This window comes from Schistocerca gregaria, chromosome 3, assembly GCF_023897955.1.
Source record: "Schistocerca gregaria isolate iqSchGreg1 chromosome 3, iqSchGreg1.2, whole genome shotgun sequence".
NCBI lineage: Eukaryota > Metazoa > Arthropoda > Insecta > Orthoptera > Acrididae > Schistocerca > Schistocerca gregaria.
Window position 1 is genome coordinate 121,728,962 of NC_064922.1, and position 21,020 is coordinate 121,749,981.

The 21,020-nt window shown below is 45.6% G+C and overlaps 1 protein-coding gene and 1 pseudogene across 2 annotated transcripts in view; one reads left to right on the top strand and one right to left on the bottom strand.

The window, feature by feature from the left end:
• The window catches only part of LOC126353858 (calmodulin-like), a 732,664-nt gene that overhangs the window by 464,127 nt on the left and 247,517 nt on the right, over nt 1-21,020 (top strand). The window lies entirely within an intron of this gene.
• Nucleotides 15,318-15,435, bottom strand: LOC126356707 (5S ribosomal RNA; annotated as a pseudogene).

Here is a 21,020-nt window from a genome sequence, read left to right on the forward strand (position 1 = left end):
TTCAAGTCCCAACAGGCAAAGATATCAACTACCTAAAGTAACCAAAGAATACATGTAGGATATTGATTCCTCGAGTGACAAGAGATTGTCAGTACAGACGAGCAAACCAAGAACTGTATACCTAGACAGAAAGAATCTTGCATATCATAAAGAAAAGAAGGTGTGTTGTTACTGTCAGTTGCTATGAAAAAAAAATCATGTGTGAGACAACTTGTCTTGTAGTCCTTAAATATATTTATCCTTATAGGTAAAGCACTCTTTCTGTTAACTTATAACATACTCCTTAGTTACGTCTGGTAGTTGAGATCTTTACTTGTTGTAAAATGATATCTTTACACAATGGATAAACGTTCTATTGTGGACCTAAATAGTACATGTAAAAGAAATGTTTAAATTTGCAGTTGACTTGTATACTTTTGTATAGTGTTTGTGGGCCACTGTTATTTGTAAGATATATGTGTGCAGCATCGTATAAATGCATAAGGAGGAAAACGAAATGAAACAACGTTCACTAGAATTGCATACAACTTCTTCACTTTATATGTTAGCAACTGTAGCACACTAGTAACTTTTTATGCATTATCAATGTGGCGTTAGTTGCTCAAATATTCTTATACGGTACAGAGGAGCACGCTCTGCTGCTGAAGAACATAATAGGCTGTATTTAAAAAAAGTACAGCCATATTAGAGCGCTCCACAGAAAAAAGGCCTGAATTCCTTGCAGTGACAGTGTTTCCCATTTTTATTTCCTTCTTTTCATTTTTACCGTCTAAGGGCCACATTCATTCGGATCAACTTTTTTCTTTCTCGTCTTTCTCTCTGTCCAGTATTCTTTTATTCTCATTCTCTCTTAGATCTTCTGTCGATGAAGGTTTTGTCCAAGGTGCAGATCATCCCTGGAAACGTAAGGTGACACGAAGTTTTGATTAGAAAGTTACGCACTCCTAACCCCCAGTTTCCTCCATTCCCATTTTTTCAGATCCGTTTGTACTGCTTGCACCATACACTAGCCAGTTTTGTGCTAGTGTCCGAACAACATAACCCCTATTTTCCTGGTGACGTACGAGCCCCTTTCTGTCTGAGATTACGGTTCTTCTTTATGCTGGGCGACTCCAGTTCTTAGATGCTCCAGTATTCTCCTAAAAATCCCCCTTTCAGAATTTCTAGCCTCTAAAGTAATCATGTTCTCACAATGCTCCGGACAAGGCTTCACAGCCAATTTGCAATCGTCTCAAGATTATTTTCTTATTTTAGTGAATTTCTATGCTGAAGCCCTGCCCTTTAAAATTTCAACGCTCTGAAAGAGGTGTTCTTCAAATTGGTATGGTTGTACATGCTAATCATTAGTATTTCAGTGCAACGGCACAAAATATATATCAGTTACACGGTCAAGCCACATTAAAGTGACCACTGCCTGTGTTCGACGTCAACGTGCAATAACCGCTCACAGGGGGCAGGTGGCACCACTAGCAGTGAGGGTGTATAAAGCGTGTAAACCGCGCAGTCTTTGTCGGAGCGATTTATCTGATCTCCAGAAAGGCATGATCATTGGTTTCGAGGTGAGAGTGGAAGTGGTGTGTACATAGTTCCGCGTAGTCGGCGCGTAAACAACTTCGCCACTAGAGCGCGCCCCGCTAAGCACAACAGCGCAGGCGCAGCGCTCGTCCGTCTCCGCACTACGAGATGCCGCTGAGTTAGAGATGGACCAAATTCTGCTTCCGCCGATCTGCGTATTAATATGTAACGCAGCCAATGAGATTGCTGCTAACGTAGAAGCTTTTCTCCTCGCGGATCACACTCGCGCAGTGATACATGAACGCTCGAGGTATTATAACGAGTGTACAGACCTCCGATTACTCAGTCTGCATTTGTCTGTACCATCATATAGTCAAGTTTCAGTCGTCTGCGCCTAATAAAATTGCCATATTCCTGTACAAAGCCATGAAGGTAAATGTATAGACACATTGTCAAGTATCAGAGATATGTGAGAATTAGATTAACGTACCAAGACCAAAGGAACTTCAGATTGTCAATTGTAAACAGCATCGAGAATCAAGTTACGTAATGTCTATGATTTTTATTATTTTAATAAATATGTGTGAAAATTAATCAAGTTCTGTTTAAAGTTGGTCACCGTCAATCTGCTACTCTAAGCGTGCAAGTGGCATTTCTATCGTCTGACCTAACGGCAGAAGATAAACACTCCATAATAAGACCACGAGACATATTGCTGACACTCGCCTACTTCGTTAGCGCGACAAGTCAAATAATCTGATGGTGTGTGTACCGAAGGTCTTACAGTACACAGCAAATCCGAAACAGCTGAGTTTGTAAATGTTCAGTGGCCACCGTGGGTAAAGTACACCGTGCATGGCAAAAAGCCGCTATTCAAATCCGTTGCCAAGACAACTGCAGTGCACCACGGAGCACAGATCACAAGTGCGAGTGACGGCTGCGAAGGTGGGCGCGAGAGAATAGACGCACAACTCTTGAGAAACTGACCGTCCAGCTGAATCAAGAGGCTACCAACTGCGTCCCTTGAACGACTGTTCAGCGAACGTTGCTGAGTACGAGCCTCCACAGAAGGAAGCTGGCTTATGCACCCATGCTCATTGCTCTTTATCGGCGACGAAGACTGGTCTTTGCTGGCTAATACCTCATCTGGAATTTGCACGCCGATACCGATACTGGACGTCAGCTGAGTGGTGACAGGTGGCCTTCTCAAATGACAGACGGCCGTTGGCGTGTACGGTTTGACGACAGGACAGTACGACGCGTTAACCGTACTCCCCTGGCCACCAAGCTCCTCGGATTGAAGTTCAATCGAAAATCTATGGATCCGCCTCGATCGGACTGTTCGTGCCATGGATCCTGAACCGAGAAACCTAGTGCAGATGATTGCGACAGTGGAGTCGGGCATGGCTCCACATCGCTGTAAGTACCTTCCTGAATCTTACTGACTCTCTTCCTGTACGTCTCGCACCTGTCTGCACTACAAAATATGGTTAATAAGGCTTCTGACAGGTGGTCACATTAATCTGATTGCACAGTATATATTCTGTGTATAATGAAAGATTACACAGCGGGCTTCTCATTTATAAATTGCAATTGAATGTTGGGTATTTGTGAGAAGATCGTGTTATGCCTTGTGGAAGAAGGAGAAACGTCTTCCAGCCCATGTCACAATTCGCCATCGACAGGATGGTGGCCTACTGAGAGCGGTTCGTCGTTCCATGATACTGCTCATTGCATTGTTCGGGATCCCACAATTACCATGCTACTATGGACCTGATGGATTCCGACTAGCATACAAAATGCCATGGGATCCTAAGCGGCTCCGAGAGAAATAGCGTTTGAAAGATTGTGTATATCGTTCGCTCTGCGGTGAAGTATCGTACAGCCGTCTTGAGTCAGAACTTGGCTTATTCGCAGGAAGACACGTTTCCTTACAGGCGACCACTGTTGCGAGTTCCCTTAAAGCGGTAGTAAAGAGAGGGGCACTGACTACCTTGGCGTCATGTCACCTTTACAGATGAGTACTGCTTCTGTATACGGCATAACGATTAACGCATCAGTCTACGGAGGCTCGGATGAGACGAACGTTGTCTGATTTTATTCGCCATCATCATACGAACCCAACACATGACGCGATGGTATAGGGTACCTCTGAGTTAACAGCACAGTCACCTCTGGTTCGCATAACCAACAATTTGGACAGCAGGTGCTGACGTGTAGAGGCCTATGCTGTGCCCATTCTTCGAGGCTGCCGTGACGTCGTCTTTCGACAAGATAATGCAAGACAACATTATGCCCGTGCTGTTTTGAAAAATGCCCGTATGCCGTATTATGGCTGAGAGTCTCCTTTCAGAGAGTGCGGCCGCTGAGTGCCAGTATTTTTATTTGACGCCACTTCGGCGACTTTCGTGTCGATGATGATGAAATGATGATGGGGATAACATAACTTCCAGTCCCGAACGAAGAAAATCTCCGACCCAGCAGGGAATCGAACCCGGGGCCTTCACACAGCACTCATCCGTCCTGAACACTTTATTTTCATTTTGTTCGTTATTGCTCTTTGCATTTGGTCGTGACGGACGTCACGTGAAACCCGTTGAAGTTTGTCGTAGATCCCTTCATTCAGTCTTTTTAGTAGTGAACACGCTAAGCTACTGTGCCTGCGTGCCACTCGGATACGGCGGCTGACCGAGCTATCATGAGGCACCGCGATACTAAGGGTGTTCGACTACTTTGCGTATCCAGCACGTTCTCGAGATCCCTCTTCCAGAGAACGTCTCGTCGTGTGTTACCGAAAGAGTGGCAAGTCACCACTGAGATTGAAAAAAAAAAGTAGCGTATTTATTTTACGCATTACGATCAACAAAAGTAAATTTATACTTAACTTTGAGAACTGCGTGTATCCACAATTGGCAATGTAAATTCCACAAGATCGAACTTTCTCGCAACGACAGCCTTGTACAAAACATTCTCGTTTTACTTGATGCATGAAATCTGTGTAAGCTCAAGCTTCTGACTTAACGCTCCTTATTTAAGTCGAGGGAATGCTATGTATGCACGTAGGAGCTGTCTTGATGTGCGTGTTCTCCAGAGACAGCTATAACCCTGCTTCAGCCGCCTGTTTGGAGCTCGGCGTTTCAATAATTTGTGTCTTCTACACTGACGGAAAAAATTTGTATAGCCTTTTAGAGGTTTCCAATTCCCCTTTAAAACTCGTTCAGTTGGCTGTAGGAAGCACGAGAGTGTATCCGTTGCATGGTTGCGCGGTTGTTTCACACGTTTGCACTTCACTGAGCCTCCTGGCTTTAACCATTCCCTACTGAAGGGTAGACATGTAGACGCAGATGGCACTCTGATAGCTATGACACTACGCCATCTGTCGGCGGATGACGTTGAAACCATTTTCAGTACATCCACTGTCCCTCAGGTGGCATATGACGTCATCGGATCAAAATCGATGTCCTGTTTCGAGGTGCACTACTATTTGTGCTGAATAGTATTCCACTCATTCCGTCCGTTTCTCTTCATCATTCCTTGATCACCGTATCGAAGGCACAAAGAAGAAGTTAGCAAGTTCGTCTCCAGGACTCACTCCAGTTTTGATCTTGAATGACTCTAACAGCTGTCCTCTAAAATTGGGCGTGCATGTTGAGTCCGTTAAGAACTGTTTAATCAGTACACTGGATTTTTTTTTATTGAAGATCATCTCCTCCCAGATTTATAGCTATGTTTGCCTGCCTTCTCAATCACAGACTTTCTTGAATTCCAGAAACAGGACATTCCTGTTCCTGATACGCGATCACTAGTTGGAGAGGGCCAGCCGCGGTGGCCGAGCGGTTCTAGGCGCTTCAGTCCGGAACCGCGCGACTGCTACGGTCCCAGGTTCGAATCCTGACTCGGGCATGGATGTGTGATATGTCCTAAGGTTAGTTAGGTTTAAGTAGTTCTGAGTTCTAGGGGACTGATGACCTCAGATGTTAAGTCCCATAGTTCTCAGAGCCATTTGAACCAGTTGGAGATTCAAAGAGTGTTATGCGCCTTATCTGCTCTGCCCATTGTCCACACACACACACACACACACACACACACACACACACACACACACACACACACACATACAGGTAGGCTGATAATCTCTTTTCTTTACAACTTATACCACGCCTTTCGCGGCTGTTGACGAGCCACTGCATGTCATACACTAAAATGTGCAGCTCCATAGCAGCAGTCGCGCTGCACCGCTCCACGGTGCCTCTCGGAAGTTTCCGACGGCGAGGTTGCGGCAAGGGCGGGCGCCCGCGGTCCGCGAGTAAGCAAACAGCGGCGCGGCTGTGCTAAACACTGCCCGGTGCCGGCCGCTGCCCCGTTTCCTCTGGACGGCCACCAGCCCGCAGCTCGTTTCATAATATTTGTCTTGGGCCGAGGCGAGCCGAGTTCGCCCAACGTCAGCTGTCGTGGCGCTCTTTGTAGTGCCGCGTCCAGAAATTGTGTCATCCGTCGTTTTAGCGAGATGTTCGCAAGTCCCTTTTTCATACTACACATAGTGCCGATTGCTTATAGGTCTGCTTAATTCAGCGATGTGTTGTTCAGTACGCTGTTGTTGAGACGTAGGCAAAATTTCGTTAACCCTCCACCGGCCACGCTGATGTGTTGTTTACGACACCTGGCTTATTTTAATTGCCCTTCGTTTCCGGTCAACTTCTCGGAATACTGGCCTCAGGTATTCGCCGCCTGTCCCTCCCTGTTCCTTTGTTGCGGACACATAAACATTTGCGTCAGTACGTGCTTGGCTGTACTGCCGAATGCAACGTGCGACTGGTGGAGAGGATGAAGAATTAAGAATAGACGCCTGGCCTCAGCTAGTTCTTTCAGTTGCGAGTAAGCGATAAAGCATAATACTCGTACAAAAATCATTTCATCTGATTAGCTGGGGAAAATACAACAATTCATAGGCTGCTGCTGCGAAGTGCCACTCAACCTAAACCATCCTTCTGGAATAGCTGCTGAAAGAAATATCGCTCCCTAAATAACTCAGATATTGAGTTAAACTATCACACAACTAATCTTATTGAACGCTATAAAAAAATAGACTGGCCCTAGCACTGAGTCATGGGTATTGACACTTCCGTGATGGACTATTAATAAACTGCATGAACAAAGGATTCACTAACTACCAAATCAGAAATGTGGACCAAGTGAACCTAATTTATGTTACAAAATGTTCAGAGTGCACAAATTAATAAGGACGTAGCATATAATTTAGATGAGCACATGACAAATATCATGCAACTGAAATATCAAGTTAAAATCTAATAAACACTGAGAAGTTTGGCAAAGTTATCCAAGAAGATAATGGGGATGGTGGCAATCAACTTCTTAGATTGTGCTAGAAAGAGAAATGAAATTAAACATAAAGCTATGATGCCCACATTGCCATGTATGAGCCTACATGAATTTACTGAAGTACTGGAAAACCGTAACTTACTTCGTCCTAACCAGCCGATGCCGCCAGATATTCTCAACATTATTGTTGTGTATGGTCAGGAAAACTGCAGATGGTTGCCATCGAAACTCTTTTGCCAATTCTAGCTGCCTCACAAGCAGCAAGCAGTTTAACTGCGGGTATCATCTTCGAATCCCCACCTGGAAAAGTGTGTTCTCCGTCTCTGACCTGATTCTGCTTGTTCTGCTAAGGTTCCACGTCTACCAATCGCCCAAGAATTTAAAAAAAATCGCCAAGCTCTAACCAATGGCGTAATTGTTCAGTAACTGCTTTACTCCCAGCAAAAATACGTGAAAATCATTTTCGCCTATGCTGTTCTGAGAATTTCTGACTCATAGCGTCACCTCTTCACCTGCTCCATTGCAAGGTTTTTTAGCGTACAAAAATTCTGAAAACGGCCCCTGGCCTGCCAGTCTAGCTGTAAAATATCTCCCGTCCCAGCGGGTCTTGCTTTAATCAAGTGGTGAAAACCACACGAAATGAGTCTGAGTAGTTTGGCTGCTTTCAAAGAGGCAGATAGATTGCGATCTGTCCGAATGTGTCCCCATTCCACCAGTGTTCTGAGAGTTCACGGGGCAAGGTACAATGCCCTCAGCAGAAAGCGGTTTGTCGGAAGGGCGTAGCTGTAAAACAACCCTTTATTTGCTGTGACGTGTCTGCGCGGGTCACTGTTTTAGCATTGTGCTGTACTTTCACACCCACGTCCTGCTGGGGTGAGCGCCTAATGTGCAAGGTATGGAGGCATTCTGATGATTGACGTCAAACTGAAGATGAGAGATTGACTTTCTGTTGAAAATGAGTTCGTTAGAGACAGAGCTCGTGTTTGGATTGGGGAACTGAGGAAGGAGATATTGGTGGGCAGGGGGGGGGGGGGGGAGAGGTGTTTCGACCTAGCCTTTCAAGGCAACCATCCCGGTATTTACCATACGCAATTTAGGTTATCTCGGGTGAATGTGGATGGGCAGACAGTGATTTGAAGCTCTCTCATCCGAGTTACAGCCCAGTGTCGTAGCAATGCGCCACGTTGCTCGGTGTACAGCTAACCACAAAGTAATATCCAGCTTTATGTTTTTCATTGTTGTTGGAGCAAGGTGCTTGCAGCTATTTTTTGGTATTTCATTAACAACGACAATTATTTTTATGTGCTTCAATACTGCAGGCGATGTTTAGACATTTCACAGTTCTGTGAGGAGAGGTGCTAATTTTGTATAATTTCGGCAAGGTATGTGCGCCAGTAAATGTTATTCTCTTACAATGATTATCATTCGCTATACACCTTGTTGGCAACAGCTTGTAACTTTGTAGCAGGAGGACATTTCGCAGGAGACCGAGATACAGTCGCAATGTCACGTACAAAACGTAAACCCCTCTCACTAATAGTTGGAGCAGCGAGTGTGAATCTTTGAGGAGGACTGAGCGGTGCACGCTACGGGGAAACTAAAGTTACAGGGAACAGGATGTGACGGTTAGAGATCACTGCATTTGCTTCTGCTTGATGGCGTTGCACTGCGCGCAGGTGTGCGGAAGCCTGTCTGCTCGCCTGCCTGCAGCAATGACGGTAAGTGAGCTAATTTGTGTAAACACCTCTGCAAAGATTATGAAATATGTTCGCTATACAGCGTTGTGTAAGAGCTGAAAATACTATCTTTTCAAAGCGAAGATCCAAACATACCTTCGTACTTCATTAGTGGGAAAAGTATAATCAGTTTCGAGATTATGTAAAAACAGTTATTGATTTCGACATAAAACGGAATAAAAGAAAAACCTCGCAATTAATGTTTTATAAACAACCGCTCGTATTTTTCGGAGATAGAAGCTTAATGAATATTTTGAAACAGTAACACATTCATATCTGGTTGACAACGATGTCAGTACTTAACCTCAGCCTGCAAATTGGCTGAATTAACCTCGAAAAACGTGTTCCAGCTTTTTTCTGCTTTTAACCATACTCGTAGAACGAAATCACATATTTCGTGGTGCAACCAAACGCTGCACGTGTTTTTACTGATGTAATAAGGATACCAGTGCTGAAAGTCCTACAATGAAGATAAAGGTAAACTGAACAGATTTGGAACTTTCTGATTGATTAAAACTGTACCACGACCGGGACTCGAAGCTGGGACCTCTGCCTTTCGCGATTATGCGCTCTACCAACTCATCTACTCGCGACCCGTTCTCAGACATTTATTTCCTCCAGTACCTCATCACCTACCTTCCAAACTTCACAGATGTTCACCTCCATATCTTGCAAGACTAGCAGTTCTGGAAGAAAGAATATGTCAGAGAGATGGCTTCGTCACAGTCTCTGGGGCTCTGGGGCTGTGTCCAGTATGAATATTTCACTCTGCGGCGCAGTGTGCTGATACGAAACTTCCTAGTAGGCTGGAACTGTACTTCAGACCGAGACTCGAACCCGAGACGTTTGATGCACACGACGCTGCATAGTGAAAAATTCTTTGTGGTAAACCAAACAGTTGCCCAGAAGTCGCCCACAAATAGATGCCACTGCTAACCAGCTGATCGAGATATTGTATTCAGTATAGTGACATGCACACACAGACCAATGAGATTAATGTGACCACCGCTTGTGTTCGATATCCGCGTGCAACAACCACTTACAGATGGCAGGTGGCAGCACTAGCAGTGGAGGATATATAAAGCGTGTTGAGGGGACGCGGAAAGCAATGCAGTCGTTGTCGTAATGCGGAAATGGAGCGATTTATCTGACGTCTAAAAGCACAAGATCAGTGGCTTTCAGGTCAAGGGGGGAAGCCGTCGCCGAGGTAATTGTGGAGCACCATGGGCCTTAGATGACAGGGACGAATAACGTCTGCGGAGATGGGTACAGGCAACTTTTGGGCCACTATCGCCCAGTTGACCAAGGGATTACCAGCAGTGTTTCTTCAACGACCATTCAATAAACATTGCTGCGTATGGGCCTCCGCAGCAGTCACCTGGTTCACACACCCAAGGAGATGGGTGTTCATCGCTGACAAAAGCTGGAACTTGCAAGCCAATACCGGAGATGAACATTCACTGAGTGCCGACAGGTGGCTTTTCAGATGATACATGATCGTTGGCTTGGCGTGTACGATGTGAAACGTGAAAAAGCAAACACTCTGTAACAATCGTATGGAGGGTCCAGGCCAGAAGAGGGAACATTATGGTCTGGGAAAGGTTTTCGTGGCACTCCGTGGCTGATCTCGTCATTCTCGATTGCACAGTGGATCAACGCAAGTATGTATCCATCCACCCGTACAGGCAGTCTGTTTTTCCTTGGCTTGCTGGATCTACAATCAGGACGATGCAACGCGTCACACAGCTCGCAGTGTGCATGCGTGGTTCGAAGAGCACCGGGATGAGTTCACTGTACTTCTCTGCTCACCAAACTCCCCGGATTTATACTCGCCGAGAATCTGTAGGATGACCTCGATCTAGTAGGTTGCACAACCGATCCCAAACCGAGAAACCTAGTGCAGCTGACCGCGGCACTGCATGACTCCACATCCCTGTCGGGACCTTCGAGAACCTCACAGACACTCTTGCTGCATGTTCCGCAGCGGTCCACGCTGCAAAAGGTGTTATTCAGGATTTTGACAGGTGGTCACTTTAATGTAACTGGACAGTGCATTATCTATATTCTAAAACACCCACGACGATTAGTCGATCGATTTTGACCAGAAAGTCGCTCGTGTAGAATGAGCTTAACTGGGGGGGGGGGGGGGGGGGGCGGTGGGACTCCGAGGACTGTCGCCGTTCACTGACCGTCCGTCCGATGTGTATGCTGTTACGGGTCCCGTGATAATCCGTAAGACCGTGGTCGAACCTGGGAAAGTTCTCCAATTTGGCGCAAATGTCGCAGGCGCCGACCTGACGGACGCGTTGTGCGGCGTGTGAAAGGGGCGGGCGGGAGGCGGCGACGACACCTCCCCTCCACCCCCGCGGCCGTATTTTTGGCAGAGGTGCGTGGCTGCGGGCCAGGCGGGGCGGCGGGGGCGGCTGTCAGGACGCGCTGGCTCGCATTCCTCACGGCTCCGCGTCCGTGACGCACTTACCGTCAACATACGCTCGGCCCGTTGGCGAGCGCTAAATTGCGGTGACGTCAGACTGACCCATCAGGATACAAATCTTCTTTTCTAGCGTTCTTCTTGCAGTATGTGGACCTCTGTTTTTCATGTTTTGTACAGTTAATTTTGCTGCCTTTTTGGCATATTCATGTTATCTGATTTTGTGACCGGATGCCGTTCCTGTCCTCAGATGACCTATGGAGGTGAAGTTGTTTGCCATATGTTTGTCGGCCGTTGATGCCGTATTTAACGGTGTGCGTACCGTATTTTAAATGACCAAATTGGGAAACGCTCTAGTATTTCCCAAAACGTGCTCGAAAAACAGCCCAAAAACCACAATTTGCCTTGCAGATGTCCCAGACTTGGAAAGCCTACCACATATTGTAATTTAAGGGTCCAATCTCCTCCGTTAGCCTGTAAAATAAGTGATTTTTATGATTTTTTGGACACCTAATGAATCAGTCAACGTAAACGTGTCTACACATTGTTTAATGATTCCTGGACAACGTTTTCCGATTTTTTTAAAAAGAAATCCAGTTATCATTAAGCCCCCTTAATCCAAGGAGTTATAGTTGCCTGTTCAAAATGAGGTATTTCCGTGACGGAATTCTTGTAGTCTAAATATTAACTGAAATTTTAAAAAAGCAAAAAATTTCGTGGTCCAATTTTCCCGCAATCCATTCAGCCAGCTTGAGAAACAGTGTATCGAGAAATATGCGTTTACAGATAAAAGTATGATTTCTATTGCATTAAAAATGAATATGCGCAAAAGTTTTCACACCCGCAACTAAATACCATTCCGGCACCGTACACGATTCCTTCCACGACCTCAATACCCTGCTGCTTCACGGTTTCCGCGTCGTGTTTCCTGGAAGCCAGCGCTTCGCGGGAATCTTGCAGCCTGTGGCGGTGAATATTTTGTCCTAAAGGTACCATTGTCGCTATCGGTGGCAAACATTTATGTGTGGTATCCAGCTTCGACTCCCACGATTTACAGCATTTTCGAAATGGGTTTGAAACTTTCATTGAAAACCGAACCAGCCATGAATCACGATATCTCAGTGGTTCTCAAGACTGAATTGTGTTTTGGAGCAAACTGCCAGATGATCATGTTAATGTTTTCACTATAACTTTGTGTATATCCGCCAACACTTCAATTGAGGAAATCATCTGCTGTCAGAATCTCGCATCTGCTCTCCGACGCGCCACAGGGAGCCGTTCAACCCCTGAAAAAAATGGTGCGTAATTTTGCTCGAACTTATGCATCAATTTCACTTTTGATACGATATTCTATATAGTCGTAGCTTCAAAAAAATTGTAAAACGAAAAATAATTTTTTGAAACTGACTGACGATAATGAATGTTCATGAAACTTCTTGACATGGTTTACCCTGAAATTTACCCAAAACTATTGAGCTTGGTCCGTAAGTAACTCTATCTGACATGAACAATAACATTCCTGATGTTGACAGAACTCTCGCAAGCGCAAGTAAGTGCTGTTCTGAAATAATACTAAAAGATTTTAGGTACGAACACCAGCTGCAAATACTTCACAGCAAATTTTCATCGTGTACTAAGCGTTGCTAACACTCTACGAGTAGATGTGGTGAATAGACTAACTCCGATGACGCCGGTTCAGCAACTGTGTGTCTCGAAGAACTCCGTCGCGTGGCCTTACCTATAATGTAAAAAATCTAGGAAAGACAACAGCGAAAGGGCTGCTTAAGCAAGTACTGTACCCGCGAATACAACACTTTGTAATGAAACACGTGTCCATCATTCCAGTCCCAATATTCGTATCAGCAGGTGAGGGACGATTGTAGACAAACGCGAATGCGTCAAGCAACGAATTCACGAGCGTCAGAACCACCGAAAAAGCATTGTAATGATGAAAAGGATTCTATAGAATCAATTATTCCTCATGGCCGTATACAAAAATAAACTGTGTCATATTCAACATCTCACCTCGGCATCTTCCCACGAAACGCCTTCAAAATAACATTACAAAGCCCAATATGGGAATTTTACGACCGAGAGGGAGAGGGAATATAAGTCACTTCTGTCAACGGGTGCATGAACTAATACCAGATACTGTCTTCTACGACCTCTTGTGAAACCGAATACTCCACAAAAGAATTCCTGGTTCTTCAGAAACACGACTAAAAAAGCGACATGAGAAGCTTTTTTTAAAACTATGTATAGCTTTAAAGTAATGTAAATCCCAGCAGTGTAAAGGAAATGCAAATGCGCGACGCAAGTTCTGATCTCAACAAATCCTTCGATAAGGCAGGCTGAGTGCCCTCAACTCGAAACACACAGATAAACGTCTACACTACACTGCCGCCTTTGTTTGACGATTAACTGCAATAGTCACTCATAGATGGCAGGTGGGACAGGCAGTGGTGGGTATGTAAAGCTTGTCGAGGGACGGAGGAAAACAGTGCAGTAGTCATCGTAATACGGAAACCGAGCAGTTAACATGACGTCCAATGGTAGAATCAATTCCGAAACGGCTAAGTTGGTAAACTGTTCGCGTGCCGCCGTGGTTAAAGTGCTCTTTGCATGGCAAAACAGCACATCGACCACCGACACAGAGGCAAATGTGGTGCAGCACGGGCGATAGACGATAGTGGTGAACGACGGCTGCCGAGATGTACACTGGCGAGTAGAAGGGTAACTGCTGAGCAGCTGACCGCCCAGATGAACCAAGGGACTACCAACAGTGTCTTTTAGCGAATGCTGCTGCGTATGGGCCTCTGCAACAGGCAAATGCTTCATGCACCAATACTAACTACTGCTCATCAGTGACGACGGCTAGAATTTGCATGTCAGTACCGGAACTAGACTACACTGAGTAGCGACATGTGGCCTTTTCAGATGAATCACTTTTTATGCTCCGTCCGACAGAAGGCAAACAGTGTGCAACAATCGTCGGAAGGGTTCAGGCCAGAGGAGGGAGGCGATGTGGTCTAGGGAACATTATCGTGGCGTTCCTTGAGTGATGTCGTCATTCTGGAAGGCACAGTCGATCATAACAAGTAACCATCTATCCGTGGGGACCTGTCCACCGCTACATGCACTTCGTTTTTCTTCGACACGATGGCATCTACGCGCAGGACCAATGCAGCGTGTCACACAGCTCGCAGTGTACGTGCGCGGTTCGAAGAGCGCCAAGATGTGTTTACCGCACTGCCCTGACCACCAGACTCCCTGGATTTGAATCCAGCCGAGAATCTGTGGGACAACTTCGATCGGATTGTTCGCGCCGTGGATCGTCAGCCGAGAAACCAAGCGCAGCTGGTTGTGGCACTAGAGTCTGCATGGCCCCACATTCCTGTCGGGACAGTCCACAACTTCATTGATTCTCAACCTCCACGTCCGCGCTGAACCAGCTCATTATTCAGGCTTTTGACAGGTGGTTAAATTAATGCTACTGGACTGTGTACATTCATTCGGCGAATAGATGGGAACCAGAGTAAAGCTTTTCTCGACCACATGAGCTCTGTCAAGCGAATTTTAGTGGCCCGCACCCCGTTCGGCCATCACTGGTCGAAACTCTGCGAGTGAGCAACATATACCACATGGCGCTTTGCAAAGAGATATCTTGCTGGCAGACAAATTTGCCAGCAAATGAGGCTCTCTGAGGAACAAGAGATTTGCATTTGGCGCGCGGATGTGCAGAATACGAAATCAGGCAATGCTAGACAGCCATGTATGAAACTCTTTGTCCTCCCCTCTTCCCGTTACTCCGTGTCGACTTTCGTAATAAAGTGGTGCCATCTATCCTATTCGGAAGCATTGTCTTCACTACGGCTTAGCTTCTCCATATCACTTTGGGTGTTAAGAAACTTCCTGGTAGATTAAAACTGTGTGCCGGACAGAGATTCGAACTCGGGTCCTCTGCCTTTCGCGGGCAAGTGCTCTACCAGCTGAGCTACCCAAGCACGACTCACGCCCAGTCCTCACAGCTTTACTTCTGCCAGTACTTCGTCTCATACCCTCCAAACTTTACAGAAGCTCTCCTGCGAACCCTGCACAACTAGCACTCCTGAAAGAAAGGATATTGCGGGAGACATGGCTTAGCCACAGCCTGGAAAAATCCCCCATGCGGATATGGAGGGGATGCGGTCAGCACACCGCTCTCCCGGCCGTATGTCTGTTTCCGAGACCGGAGCAGCTACTTCTCAATCAACTAGCTCTTCAGTTTGCCTCACAAGGGCTGAGTGCACCGCCTTTGCCAACAGCGCTCGGCAGACCGGGTGGTCGCCCACAAAAGTCCTAGCCCAGCCCGGCAGCGCTTAACTTCTGTGATCTGACGGGAACCAGTGTTACCACTGCGGCAAGGCTGTTGGCTAAATGAGTTACACTCTCGGCACTGAATGTGGGTTCAGTCACTCTCCTGTGTTGAATGCCCTGCCTTATCGCAGATTGCACGTAACTGCCTCCATATTTACAGGAATAGCAGGACATATGAGGGGCCTGTTTTCCCACATTAGTGCATAACACTGAAATTCTCAAAATGACCACTCATCTTGTGTCTCCAGATAATGTTCTCGTCTCTGCACAGAAGTCGTAGATCCGATGTTCATGGCGTGTGGCTGTATGAAAGCTGCTGGTGATTTGGCTAATAATCACTGTGCTATTAATCTTCGAGTCCCAACAACATAAAAAATTTGAATTGTAAAATTTTTCGCAAACTTATCCTAGTAAGCAACGAATGCAAGAACAAATGGGCTGCAGTCATGGACTGTGCGGCTGGTCCCGGCGGATGTTCGAGTCCTCCCTCGGGCATGGTTGTGTGTGTTTGTCCTTAGGATGATTTAGGTTAAGTAGTGTTTAAGCTTAGGGACTGATGACCTTAGCAGTTAAGCCCCATAAGACTTCACGCACATTTGAACATTTTTGTACAAATGGGCAAAAAGCAAACAATATACTGTTTTAAAAAGATGGTTTAACTTTGGAATACAGTTGTAAAATTTGTCACAAAGTTATCCGTTATTATTAAAGTTATCACCGATTACAAGAATAAAACGACAAAATCTAAAAAAAATCAGTTTCATATTGGAAACATTAGGACAGACAGGTAATATATTTGAAAGCACTTTCTCATTTTTTATAGACGCAATCCCACAACCGGAAACTTCCAGGAACTCATAATCACTAAAACAAATTATAGAGTTATAAACATTGAAAAACGGTCCAAAAATTTAAAGAATTTGTATCAAAAGTACATACAGCCCTATGGTTTCATTTTGAAACTACTCATAAAGGCGGTGGTACAAATTCAAAGTTATAGTATACTTACTTTCACCGTCCCTAATCTCAACATGACCTCAAAAAAGCCACAGTAGCCTACAATCGCGCAGCACAATCTCCGCGCCGACTGTTGCTTTGAACGCTGTGAATGATTGCTGCAGTGCACTACGTTCGTAAACGTACCGCATTGCTTAACTAGACGTCTCTGTCTAGCAATAGCATCGATGGTTTCATACGAATTGCACTAGTACGGCCAAAGAAAATTAATGAAATGGTGCTTTGAGGCAGAAACCACCGGTGCTCAAAGGGTTAAATGAAAATCCAAAGCTTTTTGCAATCCTAATGGCTTTCTTAATAGCACTATATCAGAGAAAGCCATAAACTGATCACAGCAGTTGTAAAAAACGTAAATCTGCAAGCTTACAGGTGAAGTATTTCAAATATGTCACATTTATATTTAGATGCGTTGTATACATTGTAGAAAAAGCGGTTACAAATCGAGTTCTACGTCCGAATCTCTACTTTTCATTGGATTGCTCTCAGAGTAGCGTTTTCTTATGAGTGTGTTTACGGCGCGAAGCTTTCATCTTTATATTACGATCCCTCGACATACTGACCTGTACTGTACGGCCCGACTAAAGCGGGCAGTCCGAACCACTTCGCTGTGCTTGCTTTTGACGGGAAGCACTAATGCGAGCAGAATCTGGGAATTCCTCATGCCGACAAGACAGGCTCAGCTACTGAGGTGGTACTGGAGGACGTCTTAATCAGTGGTATTCCGTAAATCAATTAATTTTTACTCATCACAGCCATTTACAATGCGGGACACCTTCTTTACGAACAAGACTGAGGGATAGCGATAGCCCAAGTGAGGCAAAACAATTTATGACACGATTGAAATTTCCTTAGCCTCAACCGCTAGCTTGGTGTGTTTCTTTTTTCTATGTGTCGATAAAAATTCTCTTACACAGTATGGAGGATATACTGCATTGTTTTCTACCTAATAAGTAATAATTGGGTTCCGAAGCAGGAGTCGATTCCGAGTTCCTGACATTCGAAGGTAGTGCGACGTCGGTTCCACTAACCGTATGACGAGCCTCAAACCTTTAAACCTTTGCTTTCAAAATCCTGCAAAAGTTCTCGCAGCCCACTGTGAGACTCTTAGAATACATGCTCGTCTCATACAGTTCTTCAAGTAAATGGTAGAAGTCTGTCTACTTACACAGTTTTTATTGGATCTATGTTTAGAGCAGTCGCTGCTTCAGACTTCCGTGCTTTGATACAGAAATGTGTACAAGGACGTAAAATATTTAAAACAACGTCGTCCTAACGAGTAGTTTATGTTTTTAATGCAAGAGGCGATCAAAACGTTTCCGTTATCTGCAAAGTATATGCAAGGTAGCGCGAGTCCGATTCGGGTATATAAGCATCGACGTGTTGGCAAGGGATCAGTGTGACTCTTGTGTCTTTGCGAAATGCGTGCTGTAATTGTAGATACGTGAATGGCTCTGAGCACTATGGGACTTAACTGCTGAGGACATCAGTCCCCTAGAACGTAGAACTACTTAAACCTAACTAACCTAAGGACATCACAGACATCCATGCCTGCAGCAGGATTCGTACCTGCGACCGTAGCGGTCACGCGGTTCCAGACTGTAGCGCCTAGAACCGCTCGGCCACACTGGCCGGCGGAGATACGTGAAGTGGCGACGTTATTACTAAATGCGACCAAACAGGACTAACGTGCTGTTATTCTTTTCTTAGTTGCCGAAGCACAAACACCGGTGGTCCCTTAGAAAAGACTTTGAAGTGTCGACGAGAATGTGCAGTAGGCAGTTACGGACTTAGTGACGCAGAGGACATAGTGTTTTACCCAACTGTTATCTTCAACCTCCTGCGTCGGTGCGATGGTTGCCTCGATACTCATGGCAAACTTGCTTTATGAGTTCTGGACTGTACGGTATCCGAACGAATACGTTTTTATCGGCCCTTACATTACAACAGGGCGACGCGATTAAGTCAACAGAGTGAATCGTTCAGAACTGAGAGAAGTGATAGGCAACGTGACTCCATTTCTAGTCTTGGAAGATGTCTTCAGACCGTTAAACTGAGATGAAGGAGGAACACGTAAAACAGATTATGTTAACCGACTTTCAGATGTCTCTTCTTTGTTTGCATCGGATCTAGAAAACTTAAGGAAGGGATGGTAGAAATGAACAAACCAAGTATCACACTAGGCCTGAAAAGAGAGAAGAGTAAGAAAAATATAATTTTCAGTGAATATCTTGAAGCAGGAGCTTTGAAAGTGATCCGATCTTTAAACTTATTTTACATCCATAAGGAACATCTCCGGACCTATGTTTCTCGTTACAAGTTTGTCTGATAATTCCCCTCTACAATCATTAGAACCCCAGGAGTAGAAGCGGTGAAACACCCTGTTTATACTTGGAGCTATTTAAATTTCTACAGTGTCTTCTGGTACTTGCCCATTTCCAGTGGTGTTCAGTGTCTTTAACGCTCAGTTCCATCCTTTGGCTACCTCGCATAGGCTGCTGGGTGGCATTTTCCTTCTTTTCGTGCCTCGCTTACTATCGTTGTTTCGTCCTTAATGGATGAAAGAGGGTGCAAGTACTGTTGGGTTGGAGCGTAAGTTCTTATCGTTATTCCATTAGTTTAACAAACCCAACGGTTACACATAACAGAGATGTTAATCGTCAATAATATATTCTTCTTAACTATTTATAAGTCTGCCAACGCTAGGGTAACTTTTCGATACAGATTTTGAGGTGAAGAACTCGTCGAGGCGCTCTCAAGCGCATCTTCGTCAGGAAAGTTATTTCCTTGAAGGTTGTTCGAGAGGCAGCGGAAAAGATGAAAATCTGAGGGCGCAAGATGAGGTAAAGGTGGGTATGAAATGACATCCTAAATCAACTCCTGTAGAGCATTTTTTTGTCAGCCTAGCAGAATATGGGTGGACGTTATCGTGGAGTAGCATCTCTTCACGCACTCTTTCTGGTCATTGCTCTTCGATTGCGTCTGCGAGACGTCTCAGTTGTACGGAGAGTTGTTGCTTTGTTCCAGCTCAACCATTCCGTCCTTCTCCGTATGTCAGCATAAAGGCAACATTTCTCGTCACCAGTAACAATACAAGATATGAATGGTCGGTGTTGTGCACGAGCCATTTCGTGATGAGCAAGCAGAGATGCTGATTTTTGTGATTTTGGCTTAGAGCACGCACTACTTATAAACACGGTTTTTGAACCTTCCCTACTACATGAAAATTTTGATGATGGTGGAATGATCACAGTTTATCACATCTGCCAGTTCTCGAGTACGCTGACGGTGATCATTGTGGATTAATGCCTTTAAAAGGTCTTCATCAAACCCCCAAGGTCTTCCTGAATGCGAAGAGTCAGTAATGGCAAAACGATCCGCCTTAAAACAAGAAAACTATTTTCTTGCCGTTCTCTGTCCAGAGGCATTATACCGACGCGCGGTCAAAATGTTCCTGGCTGCCTCCGCTACTGTCAACCCTCTACTGAACGCAAAAAGAAGGATAATTCGGAAATGTTTCCATTTCTTCACTTGGCGCTCTATTTTCTGGCGCCGACAACTCCACTCACTATATCCAAATGACAAAATGTCAATATGCAAACTCAAATAGCAACAGTGAACTATAAATAAAAAATGATATTTGGTAAATAAACCCACAACAACCGGAATACCGGTATGCACAACATAAACCGTGCGAAGTTACGCACCAACCTAAGACTTTGAGATGGAGACAGTGCCACAAGAGAGCAGGTGATGACGGGCAGCTTGAGGCCAGTCAGAACGTGGTAACTGAAAACCGGCGTTTCCCACGTGGACGGCCATGTGAGTGGCTGCCCGTCCTTCCCCGTGCCCTGGGTAACGCAGAGCGGCTACACGCTGCGTGTCGTTAGGTGCGCCAGCCGCTCACGGGCGGAGGCGGCTTCCGGCCCGTGTTTACGAGGCGAGGCCGCGGCTAAATCTGGCCGCAGCGCCGCGGGAATCGCGACAGCCGCGGAAAGACGTGCCGCGCCGCAGATCAACGCAGCCGCGACGACAGCACAGGCGCCGTCTCAGTCGCCCAGCATCCGTAGGGCGCGAAGAACGAAGTAAACACGCGGAGTACTCTGACTTGACCAAATTCGTGGGATATACAGATTTCGGTGGCATCGGTTACACAACGTATAAAAGGACAGTGCATCGGCGGAGCTGTCATTTGTATTCCAATGATTCGTGCGATGAGGTTTTCGATGGCGCTATGGCCGCACGACAGGCATTAAAATATTTTGACACGGAAAGGTAGTTAAAGCTAGACATATGCGTCATTCCACTGCGGAAATCATTAGGGCATTCAGTATTCCGAAATCGACTCTGTCAAGAGAGTGCCGGGAATACTAGAATTTAGACCTTACCTCTCACTACGGGCAACGCATTGGCCAACGGCCATAACAACTGAGAGCAGCGGGCTTCGCGTAGACTTGTCAGTGATAACAGACAAGCAACACTGTGTGAAATAACTGCACAAACCAGTGTGGCGAACGCATCCGTTATGACAGTGCGGTGGAATTCGGCGTTAATGGGCTATGGCAGCAGACGACTGACTCTGGTGGCTCTGCTAAAGGCACGACGTAGCCTGCAGCGCTTCTTCTGGG